General features: G+C 46.9%; 1 protein-coding gene across 1 annotated transcript in view; it reads right to left on the bottom strand.

Annotated features, from left to right (window-relative positions):
• Positions 1–16,524, bottom strand: part of LOC142151407 (serine protease HTRA1-like) — a 54,090-nt gene that overhangs the window by 5,012 nt on the left and 32,554 nt on the right. The gene's annotated exons all lie outside the window — the stretch shown is intronic.

Raw genomic sequence — 16,524 nt, 5'->3', positions numbered from 1 at the left:
ACTCACTTTAAAGATTTAAGTGCATGCGTTAGGTGTCTGTGTTTTTGTATAATATAAAAATGAACATTGATGTTAAACTGAAAAATGTTTACACTAGCACATCCTATACACTGAAGTCATTTACACTAAGTTGCAGGTTCTGTTGTTGCTGTTGTTACTCTTGAATTTACACATTTCCCATTGTGGACATCGTGTGGCAAAATGGTTAAGTATATGTGCATACAGTGGGACATGAGAAAATGTCAACTGGCCATTTTTTTTCTGTTGTTTCCCCGAGTGTCTCCATGTGCTGGAGAAGTGGGTGCTGGGAATGTTTAATAAATGTAAGGCCAGCCTGGGAGGTCCACAACGGGCAAATGTATCCTTCTTTATATCTTGTAAAAATTATCCATGAATGAGCTGTAGCCACCTTGGGGTAACCTAACCAGCAAAGACATGTGTGCAGCCCTTTTCCTATTACCATCTCATTCACCCCACCCTGCCAGGATGATGCAGGAGTGCCGGTGAGTGCGGAGCTCTGGATCCCACAGAAATAATAGAGTTATTACTAATTACTATTTGTTCCTGAAAATGCTATAGGCTCTGTTGGTGTCATGGGCACTAGGAGTTCTGCCCAGGATTCACCAGTTGATAATGCTTACCAGAGGGGCGGGGTTTACACAGCGGTCCTCTGGGCAGTAGGGTGAATAGTAGGAACGTATATAACAGCAGATGGAGAGAGAATGCCAATGGAATAGATGAGAGTCAGTGACTTGCAGCTATACTGGTAGGAGAGTCAGCGACTTGCAGCTGTACTGGTAGGAGAGTAGAGTGGACGTGAACAGGTGAAGGAAGGTAACGGGAGAGTCAGTGGTCTGCGGATAGCAAGTTGTACCACTGCTGTGAAGGGAAGACTTGTCCAGGTGCAGGTAGGTAGCGGGAGAGTCAGTGGTCTGCGTATAGCAAGTTGTACCACTGCTGTGATGGGAAGACTTGTCCAGGTGCAGGTAGGTAGTGGGAGAGTCAGTGGTCTGCGTATTGCAAGTTGTACCACTGCTGTGAAGGGAAGACTTGTCCAGGTGCAGGTAGGTAACGGGAGAGTCAGTGGTCTGCGTATAGCAAGTTGTACCACTGCTGTGAAGGGAAGACTTGTTAGGTGTAGGTAGGTAGCGAGAGAGTCAGTGGTCTGCGTATAGCAAGTTGTACCACTGCTGTGATGAGGTGAGGACTTGTCCAGGTGCGGATACGTGGAGGAGTGATAAGAGTCTATAACTGTAAAAATACAATTGGAGAGCAGAGGAGCTAGTCCCAAACAGATATGCAGTGTCACAGCTAATAGTCTATAGCGGGTATGGATACCGCTGCTGAGTAGAGAAGCTTGTTCAAAGCGGATATGCAGGATAACAGCTGATAGTCAATAACAAGTATGCATACCGCTGCTGAGTAGAGAAGCTTGTCCAACGAGGATATGCAGGCACAGCAGGAGAGCTGAGAGACTGTAGCGGGTATGGGAACCGCAGGTGAACAGAGCAGGATATCCAGCAGACAGCTGAAGACACGAGCAGGACACAGGAGTCAGTAGCGGGTATGGGAACCGCCGATGAGCAGAGCAGATAATCCAGCAGACAGCTGAAGACACGAGCAGGACACAGGAGTCACCTTCAGAGACTCACAGGGAACGAGACTCAAGATCAGGCAACGATACAATGGCCACAGGTGCCTTAAATAGGGAGAGGTGATTGATCCACCGATTAGGTTAAAAGCAAGATCATAAGAGTTCATGGATGCTGCGCATGCGCAGTCCATCAAGGTGGCGGATGGCCGCGGTTCAGGACAGGCACCGGCAGGAAGGATAGAGAACCACGCACCAGCGCAGAGGCACTCACGGTCCGGTGAGTCACAGTACACCCCTTTTAAAGGTGGGCACAGAACACTTGGAGCCGGGTTTGCCCGGAAACTTGGAGTAAATTTTTTTTAGAAGAGCTGGAGCGTTGAGATCATCTGCGTGGATCCAAGAACGCTCCTCTGGACCAAAGCCCTTCCAATGCACTAGGAAGCGAAGAACTCCTCGCAAAATTTTGGCATCCAGAAAATGAGTAATTTCAAACTCCTCCTCTTGATGAACTTGTACTGGCCGAGGTGCTGAAGGAGGGCCAGAGAAACGGTTGATGATAAGAGGCTTGAGTAATGACACATGGAAGGCGTTGGAGATACGAAGGTTCTTAGGTAATAGTAGTTTGAAGCACACCGGATTTATCACCTGAGTGATTTTATATGGACCAATGAAACGGGGATCGAACTTCATGGACGGAACCTTCAGGCGAATATTTTTGGTAGAAAGTCATACGCAGTCTCAAACTTTAAGTGGTGGAATAGCTCGCCTCTTTTTATCAGCAAAACACTTGTATCTGGCAGATGTCTTCTTCAGAAAGGATATAACCTGAGACCAGATAGTTTTGAAACTATGACATAAACTCTCCACTGCAGGAACTTGGGTGGGAGGGAGGGCAGGAAATTCCCGGAGAGACGGATGGTGACCGTATACCACAAAGAATGGAGTTTTTGAAGATGACTCGTGATACATATTGTTATGGGCGAATTCAGCCCATGGAAGCAAATCTACCCAATTGTCTTGGTTGGCTGAGGAGAACATCCTTATGAAAGTCTCAAGATCTTGGTTGACTCTCTCGGTCTGTCCATTTGATTGAGGATGGTAGGAGGATGATAGTGACAATCGGATACCCAAGGTCTTGCAAAGGGCTCGCCAGAATCTGGAGACGAACTGCACTCCTCTATCCGAAACAATCTCAGATGGAGATCCATGAATCCGAAAGATCTCCTTGATAAAATGGTCAGCCAGAGTAGATGATGAAGGTAATCTGGTCAAAGGAACAAAATGTGCCATTTTCGAAAATCTATCCACCACTACCCAGATCGTATTGCAACTTTTGCTAGGAGGAAGATGGTTTGGAAGGAATGTTTAGTGGTTGAAGTAATCCCGCCGGTGTTCTGCGGGGGGTTTTAAACTGGGAACAAATCTCACATGCGGCCACAAATTCTTTGACATCTCTCCTCATAGAGGGCTTCGAGAAAGGATTTCTAATGTCTTGCGTTCTCCCGAGTGTCCAGAAAAACGGGAAGAATGATAACACGATAATATTTTTTTACGTAGAGAAGGAGGCACGAGGGTTCTCCCAAATGGTAGCACCTTGGTGGAAGAAGTGTCCAGAGTCACACATTTGGGATCCAATATGGGATGATTAGGACTATCCTCAGTGTCAGAGGACGCCACAAATGCCCGAGATAAGGCGTCTGCTTTTCTATTCTTGGAAGCTGGTTTGAAGGTTATGATAAGTTCAAAACGAGAAAAGAAAAGTGACCATCTTGCTTGAGGAGGATTCAAACACTGAGCTGACTGCAGATATAACAGGTTTTTGTGGTCAGTAAAAATAGTTACAGGATGACGAGCCCCCTCCAGCAGATATCTCTACTCCTCTAATGCTGCTTTTATGGCCAACAACTCCTTGTCCCCGATGGTATAGTTTCTTTCCGCAGGTAGAAGACCTTGAGAGTAGAAGGCACAAGGATGGAATTTTTGTTGCTCCGATCTTTGAGATAGAATGGCCCCTAGACCAACATTAGAGGCGTCTACTTTCAGAAAGAAAGGAAGGGTCACGTCAGGCTGTCGAAGAACAGGAGCGGTAGAGAACGCCTTTTTGAGGAAGTGAAAGGCTTTTTAGGCCTCGGAGGACCATTGTTTAGTATTAGCGCCCTTACGAGTCAGAGCCACTATTGGAGAAGCAATGGAGGAAAAACCTTGAATGAAGCGTCTGTAGTAGTTTGCAAACCCTAAAAAGCATTGGATTGCTCTGAGGGTAGTTGGCTGGGGCCAACGTAGTACAGCGTTCACCTTCTCCGGATCCATCTTTAGACCTACTCTGGACACAATATATCCCAAGAATGGAATCTGGGATAACTCAAAGGAACATTTCTCTAACTTGCAGAATAATGAGTTTCTCCGGAGTCTGGAAAGGACCTCTGCCACATGTTGATGATGAGTGGGCAGATCCTGGGAGAAAATTAATATGTCGTCCAGGTAGACGACGACACAAACATACAACAAGTCCCGGAAGATCTCATTCACGAATCCCTGGAAGGCAGCTGGGGCGTTACACAACCCGAAGGGCATAACTAGATATTCATAGTGTCCATCCCTGGTGTTAAAAGCTGTCTTCCATTCGTCTCCGGACTTGATGCGGATTAAGTTATAAGCGCCTCGGAGATCAAGTTTGGTGAATATGCGGGCTCCCTTAATGCGGTCAAAGAGCTCGGTAATTAGCGGAATAGGGTACCGATTTTTAATGGTAATGGAATTAAGTCCACGATAATCTATACAGGGTCGTAATGACCCATCTTTCTTCTTAACAAAAAAGAACCCCGCTCCAGCGGGAAAAGTGGAAGGTCGAATAAAACCACAATGGAGATTCTCCTTGATATAATCAGATGTTGCTTGGGTCTCTGGTAGCGAGAGAGGATACACACGACCCCTAGGATGGTTCTTGCCAGGTTGTAAATCAATCGGACAATCCCACGCCCGATCGGGCGGAAGGCGTTCAGACTGGATTTTATCAAACACGTCCGCGAAGGAAGTATACTGTGGAGAAAGACCCACCGGACAGGGTGTAATAGAAGATTGATTTATTTTGAGTGGAACAACTTGAGACAGACATCTATGACGACAATCTGGACCCCAGGAAGTGACTTGAGGAGTGTTCCAGTCAATCTGAGAAGAATGAAGTTGAAGCCATGGAAGGCCAAGTACAATGGGACTGGTGGTAACAGAAAGGACCAGCAAAGAAATTTTCTCCTGGTGTAAGGCTCCGATTTGAAGGGACAATGGAGTCGTACATTTAGTGATGAGTCCATTAATTATGCGAGAACCATCGATAGCGGTGACAGCGATAGCTGCTTTTAAAGGAATCACTGGTAGAGACCATTGATTCACTAGAACACTAGAGATAAAGTTTCCAGCAGCTCCAGAGTCTAGAAGCGCTTGAGACATAAATAACTTGGTAGCAAAGGAAACGGTAACATCAAAAGCACAGATTTTAGAATCCATAGAACATGGAGAGGACTTCAGGGACCCTAACCTTACCTCTCCAGAACTGGTTAGGGCCTGGCATTTCCCGACCTTCTAGGACATGAGTTCAGCATGTGAGTAGAGTCAGCGCAATAGATGTAGAGTCTATTTTTCACTCGTCGCTCCCTCTCTTCAGATGTTAGTTTAGAACGTCCTACCTCCATGGGTTCTACTGGAGGTGGAAGATAACGAACTTGAGATGCTGAGCGAACAGGCGCTTTGGAAGAAGTTCCTCTTTCGGAATCTCTCTCACGAAACCTCATGTCTACATGGTGACATAGAGAAATCAAGTCGTCCAAGGAGGAGGGTAACTCTTGTGAGGTCAGTGCATCTTTGATATTGTCGGCAAGACCCTGCCAGAAGGCAGCTATCAGCGCCTCAGTGTTCCATTGGAGCTTGGAGGCAAGAATCCGAAATTGACGTACTGGGCTACTGACCGGGATCCTTGGCGTAGTCGGAGAATACTGGAAGCCGCAGAGATAACACGACCAGGTTCGTCAAAAATTCTTCGAAATGTAGAAATAAACATGGCACTATCTTCCAATAAAGGGTCATTTCTTTCCCACAGAGGGGAGGCCCATGCGAGAGCCTGTCCGGAAAACAAAGAGATGAGATAGGCCACTTTAGAACGATAAGTAGAAAAGTTGTGAGGTTGAAGTTCGAAATGAATGGAACATTGGTTAAGAAAACCCCTACAGGTTTTCGGGTCTCCATCATACTTAGAGGGAGTAGGCAGGTGTAGCGTGGAAACGGTAGACACCTTGGATGGCACTGGGGAGGAAGAAGAAGGTACTGGAGGATCAACAGTAGCTGCTACATTTTGCGCAGGGATTCCTCGGGAGGCTAGAGCCTGACAACATTGGAATAACTGTTGCTCTCGAACATCTTGTTGTTCAATCCGAGTAACCAGGTACTGCAGCATCTCTTTAGCTGTTGGTTCCGATCCTGGGTCTGTCATGGCCTGATCTTACTATCACGGGCACTAGGAGTTCTGCCCAGGATTCACCAGTTTATAATGCTTACCAGAGGGGCGGGGTTTACACAGCGGTCCTCTGGGCAGTAGGGTGAATAGTAGGAAGAGTCAGTGACTTGCAGCTATACTGGTAGGAGAGTCAGCAACTTGCAGCTGTACTGGTAGGAGAGTAGAGTGGACGTGAACAGGTGAAGGAAGGTAACGGGAAAGTCAGTGGTCTGCGGATAGCAAGTTGTACCACTGCTGTGAAGAGATAACTTGTCCAGGTGCAGGTAGGTAGCGGGAGAGTCCGTGGTCTGCGTATAGCAAGTTGTACCATTGCTGTGATGAGAAGACTTGTCCAGGTGCAGGTAGGTAGCGGGAGAGTCAGTGGTCTGCGTATAGCAAGTTGTACCACTGCTGTGAAGGGAAGACTTGTCCAGGTGTAGGTAGGTAGCGGGAGAGTCAGTGGTCTGCGTATAGCAAGTTGTACCACTGCTGTGAAGGGAAGACTTGTCCAGGTGTAGGTAGGTAGCGGAAGAGTCAGTGGTCTGCGTGTAGCAAGTTGTACCACTGCTGTGATGAGGTGAGGACTTGTCCAGGTGCGGATACGTGGAGGAGTGATAAGAGTCTGTAACTGTATAAATACAATTGCAGAGCAGAGGAGCTAGTCCAAAACAGATATGCAGCGTCACAGCTAATAGTCTATAGCTGGTATGGATACCGCTGCTGAGTAGAGAGGCGTGTCCAAAGCGGATATGCAGGATAACAACTGATAGTCAATAATAAGTATGCATATCGCTGCTGAGTAGAGAAGCTTGTTCAAACAGATATGCAGCGTAACGGCTAATAGTCTATAGTGGGTATGGATACCGCTGCTGAGTAGAGAAGCTTGTCCAAAGCGGATATGCAGGATAACAGCTGATAGTCAATAACAAGTATGCATACCGCTGCTGAGTAGAGAAGCTTGTCCATCAAGGATATGCAGGCACAGCAGGATTGCTGAGAGACTGTAGCGGGTATGAGAACCGCAGGTGAGCAGAGCAGGTAATCCAGCAGACAGCTGAAGACACGAGCAGGACACAGGAGTCAGTAGCGGGTATGGGAACCGCCGATGAGCAGAGCAAGTAATCCAGCAGACAGCTGAAGACACGAGCAGGACACAGGAGTCAGTAGCGGGTATGGGAACCGCCGATGAGCAGAGCAGGTAATCCAGCAAGATACTGAAGATTTGAGCAGGACACAGGAGACACCTTCAGAGACTCACAGGGAATGAGACTCAAGATCAGGCAACGATACAATGGCCACAGGTGCTTTAAATAGGGAGAGGTGATTGATCCACCAATTAGGTTAAAAGCAAGGTCATAGGAGTTCATGGATGCTGCGCATGCGCAGTCCATCAAGATGGGGACGGCCGCGGCTCAGAACAGGCGCCTGCAGGAAGGATAGAGAACCACACACCAGCGCAGAGGCACTCACGGTCCGGTGAGTGACAGTTGGAGAACACTTTAATAAATACATATTCTCTATTTCTATATTTGCATGGCTTCAGAATAAGATCAGTGCTGCTGATATGGTGCTGGACTTGTTTGCCAAGCTGGGAAGAGCCGCTGGGGAACGTACCTGAGGTACATTCCAGGGTTATGCAAACATCACCATGTTTCTTGTGAGAGTATCTCAAGAAGCCAAAGAGGGATCAGAAGTCAGTGATCCATATAGGTTCTGGCCCGGCAAGGATTCATGCACCCTACAAGCAATATGGAGCATTGGGCCATGACAAACAAGGGATGAATGGAAATATAACCCCAGTAGCAGGCAAGGGTTTCACCCACCTAGCTGAGGGCTTATATGCTCTGTAAGTGGTAAGGAATATTGGTCTGTGGTGTAAGCGGAGGAACCACAGCTAGCTGGCCTTGTAAATGGAACAAGTATTCAAGTATAGAAAATATAGTGCCTCAGCAACAATGTGGAGACTCCTATTATGAAGATGGAACCACACCAGATTTCAATCCATTTCCTATCCATATGCCTATTTGGAAGGCTTCAAGGAATATCTGTTGCAGTGATGCACACAGAATCAGAAAATGGAGAAGGAAGCTATTTACTGGCTGAAAAGTTATTGATGATACAGATTTTTTCGATTATGTACGGTAAACCTTCAGTGGCTGAAGCACACTGTCTGGAATAGTTGAGGAATCCAGAGTAGACAAAAAGACATACACTAGCAGAACAGGAGTTGAAGAGGCTGCATTGTGGACAGCTAATATCCATGCCCATTCTAGATGCACAGGAGGAGATCCTTCCTGAGCTTCCATAGCACATGGATGGAAATAATAGATGGCAGGGCCTGAAATATAAGATGATCACCACCTCCAACTGCGGTTACTAAACTGCAATGGTTTATGGAGCATGACTGACTTTCATGAGGATGACCAGCACCTCAGCAAGATGATTGTTGGCCCTGATCATCCTTCTAAGGTGAAGAAGACTGACCAGCACAACGCAGGATGAATATAGTAACTATGTCGTTGTCCACTGATCTGGCCCTTAGCTTGGTGGACAAAGCACTACTGGAAAGTAGCTCTGAAGGCAGAATAGTCAGGCTCCGCAGGCAGAGGAATAGGCAGTAAAATTCAACATTCAAAAGCAATCTGTCAGTGAAGTACAAAGTCAGGACCAGGTATCATCATATCATCATCATTTATTTATATAGCGCCAACATATTCCGTAGCGCTTTACAATTGGGGACAAACATAATAAACTAATTAACAAACTGGGCAAAACAAACAAAGTGGTGAGAAGGCCCTGCTCGCAAGCTTACAATCTATGGGACAATGGGAGATTGACACTTGAGGTTAAGTCTACATTTTGCATTTTGGCCCAGCCAGACTGCAAAGGTAAAAGTGACTCATAAGCTAAATGAACCCGTCACACAACAATGTTGGTCAGGGGGCAGCCGTCCCGCTTGAAACTGTGTAACAGGCTAAAGGTAGGGAGGTTAAGAGGGTGGCCAAGTAATATTATAAGCTTGTCTGAAGAGGTAGGTTTTCAGAGAACGCTTGAAAGTTTGTAGACCAGAGGAGAGTCTTACTGTGCGAGGGAGAGAATTCCACAGAGTGGGTGCAGCCAGAAAAAAGTCCTGTAACGGGGAATGGGAGGATGTAATGAGGGTGGATGAGAGACGCAGATCTTGTGTAGAACGGAGTTGCCGAGTTGGGAGATATTTTGAGACCATTGAGGAGATGTATGTTGGTGCAGCTTTGTTGATGGCCTTGTAGGTTAGTAAAAGTATTTTATATTGGATTCGGTACAAAACAGGCAGCCAGTGTAGAGACATACAGAGTGATTCAACAGAGGAAGAACGATTTGCAAGGAAAATCAGTCTTGCCACAGCGTGCAAAATAGATTGTAGAGGTTTGAGTCTGTTTTTGGGAAGACCAGTAAGGAGGGAATTGCAATAGTCAATGCGGGAGATGATGAGTGCATGAATTAAGGTTTTTGCAGTGTCTTGCGTGAGATATGTGCGAATTCTGGAAATGTTCTTTAGATGTATGTAGCAGGATTTAGATATAGAGTCAATGTGGGGAACAAAGGATAGGTGTGAGTAAAGGATTACACCTAGGCAGCGAGCTTGTGGGGTGGGATTTATGGTCATGTTATCAACAGAGATAGAAATGTCAGGTATGCTCTTGTTGGTGGGTGGGAATATTATTAACTCTGTTTTAGAAAGATTAAGTTTGAGTTGGCGAGAGGACATCCAAGATGAAATGGCAAAAAGACAGTCAGTTACACGGGACAACACAGATGTCGAGAGATCAGGAGAGGATAGATAGATTTGGGTATCATCCGCATAGAGATGATACTGAAAGCCAAAGGAACTTATTAGATTTCCAAGAGAAGCGGTATAGATAGAGAACAGCAGAGGACCTAGCACTGAGCCTTGTGGTACTCCAACTGATAGGGGAAGCGGAGCAGAGGTGGCTCAAGAGAAATTAACAGTGAAAGAGCGATTAGAAAGGTAGGCTAAGAACCAGGATAGAACAGTGTCTTGAAGACCTAGGGATTGCAGCGTTTGTAGGAGAAGAGAGTGGTCTACGGTGTCAAATGCAGCCGAGAGATCCAGGAGAATTAGGAGAGAGTAATGGCGTTCAGTTTTAGCAGTGATCAGATCATTGACAACATAGGTCAACACAGTCTCTGTGGAGTGTTGAGAACGAAAGCCAGACTGAAGAGGATCCAACAGGTTGTTAGCGGAAAGAAAGCGTGTGAGGCGAGTGTAGGCAAGTCTCTCTAGAAGCTTGGAGGGGCACGGCAGCTGAGAGATGGGACGGTAATTTGATAGAGAGTTTGGGTCGGAATCAGTTTTTTTTAGAATAGGAGTAATCACTGCATGCTTGTATAGTGATGGAAAGATGCCAGTAGAGAGCGAGCAATTACAGATTTGCGTTAGAGGTGAAATGAGCACAGAAGACAGGGATCTACCAATTTGTGAGGAAATAGGATCAGGAGGACAGGAGGTGGAGTAGAAATATAAGAAGAGCGTAGAATTTTCCTCTTCATTTGTGGGGTCAAATGAAGAGAGGGTGTCAGAGGGTAGTGGGAAGGAATTGAGCTGAATGCTTGTCAAGAAAGAGGATACTATTTCTAGTCTGACCTTGTCAATCTTGTCCTTGAAGTAGGAAGCAAGATCCTGAGCACTGATAGTAGATGGAGGGTTCAGGGTGGGAGGGTTGAGAAGATATTTAAATGTATTGAAAAGGCGTTTGGGGTTAGAAGCCTGAGCATAGATAAGAGATTGGAAGTATGTTTGTTTTGCAGTGTCCAGAGCATTTTGATAGGAGTGGTAGACAGAAGTATATGTGAAGAAGTCATTAGAGGTGCGAGATTTACGCCAGTGACGTTCTGCTTTACGGGACCGTTTTTGAAGATTTCGTGTTGCTTTAGTCAGTGATATTCCTTGTGTAAAAGTGTGACAGAATACTCTGGCCATGAGCGGACCGGACGAACCTTCGGCCCGCGACTTATTAATTCACCTGGGTTAAAGAGTGGAACGACAAGAATCCAACCAGGCCCAATTATTGCAATGCATTCAGGGAGTCATCTCCCGTCTGGACTCCTTGCAAGCATCACCATCTACCACTTCCTCGGCCGCCACTTTCTCTGCTGCATCAGATCCTACCATCCCCGCTAGGGGTACTACCGTTAGAGTCCTCCGTCTTCCTCATCCCGAGAAATATGATGGCGATCCGTTGAAATGCCGTGGCTTCCTCAACCAGTGTTCGATTCAATTCGAGTTGGTTCCGGAGAATTTCTCGTCAGAAAGAGCAAAAGTGGCCTATTTAATTTCACTTCTCTCGGGGCAAGCATTGGCCTGGGCTTCCCCTCTCTGGGAACGAGAGGACCCCATACTACAAAATTATGTGGTCTTCATTGAAAGATTCCGCAAGGTATTTGATGAACCCGGAAGAATCTCTTCAGCCGCCTCTGGTCTCCTAGGATTACGCCAAGGCTCTCTTACAGCAGGACAATATGCGGTACAATTTCGGACCTTTGCAGCCAAACTCCGATGGAACGACGAAGCTCTCATCGCTACCTTCTGGCAAGGCTTTAATGAGCGCATCAAGGATGATTTAGCTTCTCGTGATCTTCCTTCCAATCTGGATGACCTCATATCCCTGTGTGTTAAGGTGGACATCCGCCACAGGGAACGAGCTCTCGAACGGGACCGCACTCGCCGGCTGTTTCCTCGTTTGGCACCTAACTTTATTCCTCCTACTCCGCCTGCAGAGGAGCCTATGCAGATCGGCCGTTCACATCTGTCCCCAGAGGAACGTGAGAGACGTATGAAAAACCGCCTCTGCTTGTATTGCGGTGAACCAGGACATCTTCTCTCCGTTTGTCCCAAGAGGCCGGGAAACGCCACCTCCTCGGTGATAGTAGGGAGGTCAACCTAGGACCTTTCTCCCTACCTTCGGAAGGAGTCGGAGTTCTTGATGCCATTCACCTTGGTTTGCCCTAATGGCCCATTTACTACCTGGGCCTATGTGGACTCGGGGTCTGCAGGGAACTTCATCTCTTCCAAACTAGTGACCGAACTCTGTCTGGATACTATACCCTTGTCTCAACATTTGATGCTCACTGCGGTGGACGGAAATAGAGTCTCCAATGGCTCAATCTCTCTCTCTATTTCTCCTCTCCGGATGGAGATAGGAGCACTTCACTCCGAGACTATAAGTTTCCTTGTGCTACCCCAATCCATTAACCCTATCATCTTGGGTCTACCCTGGCTGAAGCTCCATTCTCCACAATTCGACTGGCAGCGAGCTCAAGTTATCCGCTGGGGTTCATCCTGCAATAAAAGATGTCTGAGATCCGTTTTCCCATCTAAACCCAAGCTGGCCTGTCTCTGTACCTCTTCCTTGGTGGGCCTTCCTGAAGTCTACTCTGAGTTCACTGATGTGTTCTCTAAAACCGCTTCCGAGATCCTTCCTCCACATCAGCCTTGGGATTGCCCCATCGACCTCATCCCTGGAAAGAACATTTCTAGAGGCAGGGTACACCAACTGTCCTTGCCCGAGACACAGGCTATGTCGGAGTATGTGGCTGAGAACCTCATGAAGGGATTCATTTGGAAATCATCTTCTCCAGCAGGTGCAGGCTTCTTTTTTGTAAAGAAGAAGGACGGCTCTCTCAGACCGTGCATTGATTACAGGAGACTAAATGCCATCACGATTAAAAATCGCTACCCCCTTCCTTTAATCTCTGAGCTCTTTGACCGTATTCGAGGGGCACGGATCTTTACTAAATTGGACCTCAGGGGAGCCTATAACCTAATCAGAATTCCCAGAGGAGACGAGTGGAAAACCGCATTTAATACCAGAGACGGACACTATGAATACCTGGTGATGCCGTTTGGGCTCAGTAACGCCCCAGCTGTCTTTCAGGACTTTGTGAACGAAATATTTAGGGATTTACTCTACCAATCAGTGGTTGTTTATTTGGATGATATCCTAATCTTTTCACAAGACCTGTCCACTCATCTCATGCATGTCAAAGAGGTGTTTTCCCGTTTACGTGCTAATCTCCTGTTCTGCAAGCTCGAGAAATGTCTATTCAATTGCTCTCAAGTACCCTTCCTAGGATATATTGTATCAGGCTCTGGTCTTCAGATGGATTCAAGCAAATTGGAGGCTATTCATAACTGGCCTCAACCTTCTGGGCTCAAGGCTACCCAGCGCTTTATTGGCTTCACAAATTATTATCGCCAATTCATTAAGGGGTTTTCTACGTTAATTTCCCCTATTACTCTTCTCACTCAGAGAGGCGGCCAATCCAAGTCTTGGCCCCCAGATGCTGTACGAGCATTTCTAGCAATCAAGGAGGCCTTCTTGTCTGCACCCATCTTATCTCAACCCGATCAAAATAAGCTTTTTTTCTTAGAGGTGGACGCATCCTCCGTTGGGATTAGAACAGTACTTTCCCAAAAGAATTCTGAAGGCTTTCCTGTTCCTTGTGGTTTTTTCTCCAAAAGATTTTCGGCCAGTGAAGCCAACTACGGGATTGGGGATAAGGAACTTCTCGCCATCAAGACCGCCCTGGAGGAATGGCGTTATCTGTTGGAGGGGGCACGCTTTCCCATCACAGTGTATACTGATCATAAAAATCTCACCTACTTACAGTCTGCACAATGTCTGAACCCTCGACAGGCCCGTTGGTCGCTATTTTTTAACAGATTCCAGCTGATACTAACTTTCCGGGCCGGTACCAAGAATTTGCGTGCTGACGCATTATCCCGATCTTTTGATTTCTCTGATGTCTCGTCATCCATGTTTGTCAAACCTATCCTCAATCCCTCTACAATTCTAGCCTTGACCAACTCCTCTTTCAAGACCCCTCCTCCTGGTCGTTCCTTTGTACAAGAACATCTGAGCATTAAACTCTTGAGATGGGCCCACAACGCCAAATTCGCTGGTCATGCTGGAGTTAAGAAGACAGTTGCTCTCCTATCCCGCTTATACTGGTGGCCCTCGTTATCCTCGGACGTCCAGAAATACATCCGCTCTTGCGAGGTCTGCACCCAACACAGGACGCCTAGGAGATCCCCTGCTGGCCTTCTCCACCCACTGCCCATTCCAGATCTACTATGGCTCAGTATTAGCATGGACTCCATTACGGATCTTCCTGCCAGCCATGGCTTTAACACCATCTGGGTAGTGGTGGACCGCTTTTCTAAACTAGCCCACTTCGTTCCCCTCAAGGGACTTCCCTCTGCTTCCCAGTTGGCCCACCTGTTCATTCGAGAGATCTTCCGCCTTCATGGCTGCCCGAGGGACATCATTTCTGATAGAGGAGTCCAATTTGTCTCCCGATTCTGGAGGTTCTTTTGCAAACAGCTGGGTATTAGTTTAAAATTCTCCTCTGGGTACCACCCGCAAATGAATGGGCAAACGGAACGGACCAATCAAGACCTGGAAGCATTTCTAAGGTGTTACTGTTCGAACCAACAATCTTCCTGGAGTGAACTTTTACCTTGGGCAGAGTTTACGCATAATAACCACCAACACGAGTCTACAGGTAACTCTCCCTTTTTTACCATCTACGGGAGACATCCTATTCTCCCCACCTTCTCCGATCTATCCGATTCCTCCGTACCTGCGCGCACAAAACTTGGTCCGCAATTTCTCCCAAATATGGTCCCAAGTTCGTTCCAGGTTACTACTGTCTTCAAATCGGTACAAACACTTTTCTGATCGTCACGGAAGAAACCTTCCAAGACTTCGGGTAGGAGATAAAGTGTGGTTAGCTACCCGTAACCTTAGACTCAAGGTTCCCACTATGAAACTGGCTCCACGCTATATAGGGCCTTTTCCCATCTCTTCTGTGATTAATCCAGTCACTTACAGACTTCATCTACCAGCTTCCCTTCGGATTCATAATACATTCCATATTTCTCTGCTGAAACCACTCATTCTCTACGAATTTTCCAGTAAATCCTCTCCACCTCCTCCTGTCAAGACCATTCGTGGTGAAGAATTTCTGGTAGAACGCATTCTGGAATCTCGTATCTCTAGAGGAAAACGTAAATTTCTCATCCATTGGAAGGGCTACGGCCCAGAGGAGAGATCTTGGGTCTATGAAGAGGATATTCATGCTCCACGTCTGTTGGCAAGATTTCTGCGGGATTCCCTCATCACCCGTAAGAAAGAAGGGGAGGATACTGTCAGGTGCCGTCTCCCCGCTCTCCACAGGCGCCGGAGACGGACACCTTCTCTCCGCAATCCACGTCCTGTTGCCTAGCAGCAGAACTCTATATCTACTCACCTGTCTGCAGCCAGCATGTCTTTACCGCCTAAATCTCCCTAACCCTATCAGGAGGCACCTTAGAGTGCTTAAAGCAGCCTCTGACACATGTCTAGTGCCAGAGTATTGGTTCTAACCAGCTCCAGCATTTAGTTTATATTCCTGTTCCTGACCTCCTGTGTATTTGACTGCTTGGCTTGTTTGACCTCTCTTCCGGATATCCCTTGTACTTCGCTGCCCGCACTGGTATTGACCTTTGGACCGTTCCTGACTACTCTTGCCTACTCTCCGTGGTACCTCGCTTCCTTGGTTTCGACTCGGCCTGTCTGACTACCCTCTAATCGCTGCACTGGTGACTTCCTGGGAGAACCGCGACCTGCACATCGCACGCAGCAAAGCCCAAACCTCCTTGCTGTGGTGTGTTAGACTCCGCGCCTCTCAGGTTAGTAGCGCTAATACCAGTCAGTGATATTCTTTGTGTAAAAGTGTGACAAATACTGAGTCTGGCATCTAAATACAGAGTTCCTGACATAGAGAGAACTGAATGTGATTACTCATCCATCAATCAAATTAAACTGCAGTCCTAAACCTACCATATGAATAATTGTCCAAATAAGAGCTAGTGGCTGAATTCCAGCTCTAGAGGGTCCCATACCTGGGGGACTTGAGTCAAACAGGGAATGGGAGTATGGTGCAGGAACCAAGAAATCCCAGGCATTCTCCCACCTGATGTCTCCTAGCCAACTGACCCCAGGGATGAGGATGCCTGAAGCAGTCAAACACCTCTGACTTTGTGATCTGTGTGCATATTACTGCTATCTTCCCTTCTCCACAGCTAGCCTAACAGGGGAAGTGAACATTGAGGCTCCAGGAAGCCTGGGACATAGAGTCTGGTTAGGCATAGTAGGGAGTTAATTAAGTAGAGATAGCACAATGTAGTCTTGGAGGTGGTAGTCAGAGGGAGTTTATCTTATGACAAGCTCACAAATGTATCAATGGGAGTAATTGTTGAGGGCTGTTTAAAGTGAGCTTGAGTAGCTTGAATTTAATTCTGGAGGCAATTGAGTGTCACTGTAGTCAGATGTAAAGCAGCAAGAAAGGAAGGTTCAGACTTGCAGCGGCATTCAGGACGCATTGTAGAGGGGAAAGGTAA

The sequence above is a fragment of the Mixophyes fleayi genome, chromosome 4, assembly GCF_038048845.1.
Source record: "Mixophyes fleayi isolate aMixFle1 chromosome 4, aMixFle1.hap1, whole genome shotgun sequence".
Lineage (NCBI taxonomy): Eukaryota > Metazoa > Chordata > Amphibia > Anura > Limnodynastidae > Mixophyes > Mixophyes fleayi.
This window is presented reverse-complemented; position numbering and strand designations above follow the sequence as displayed.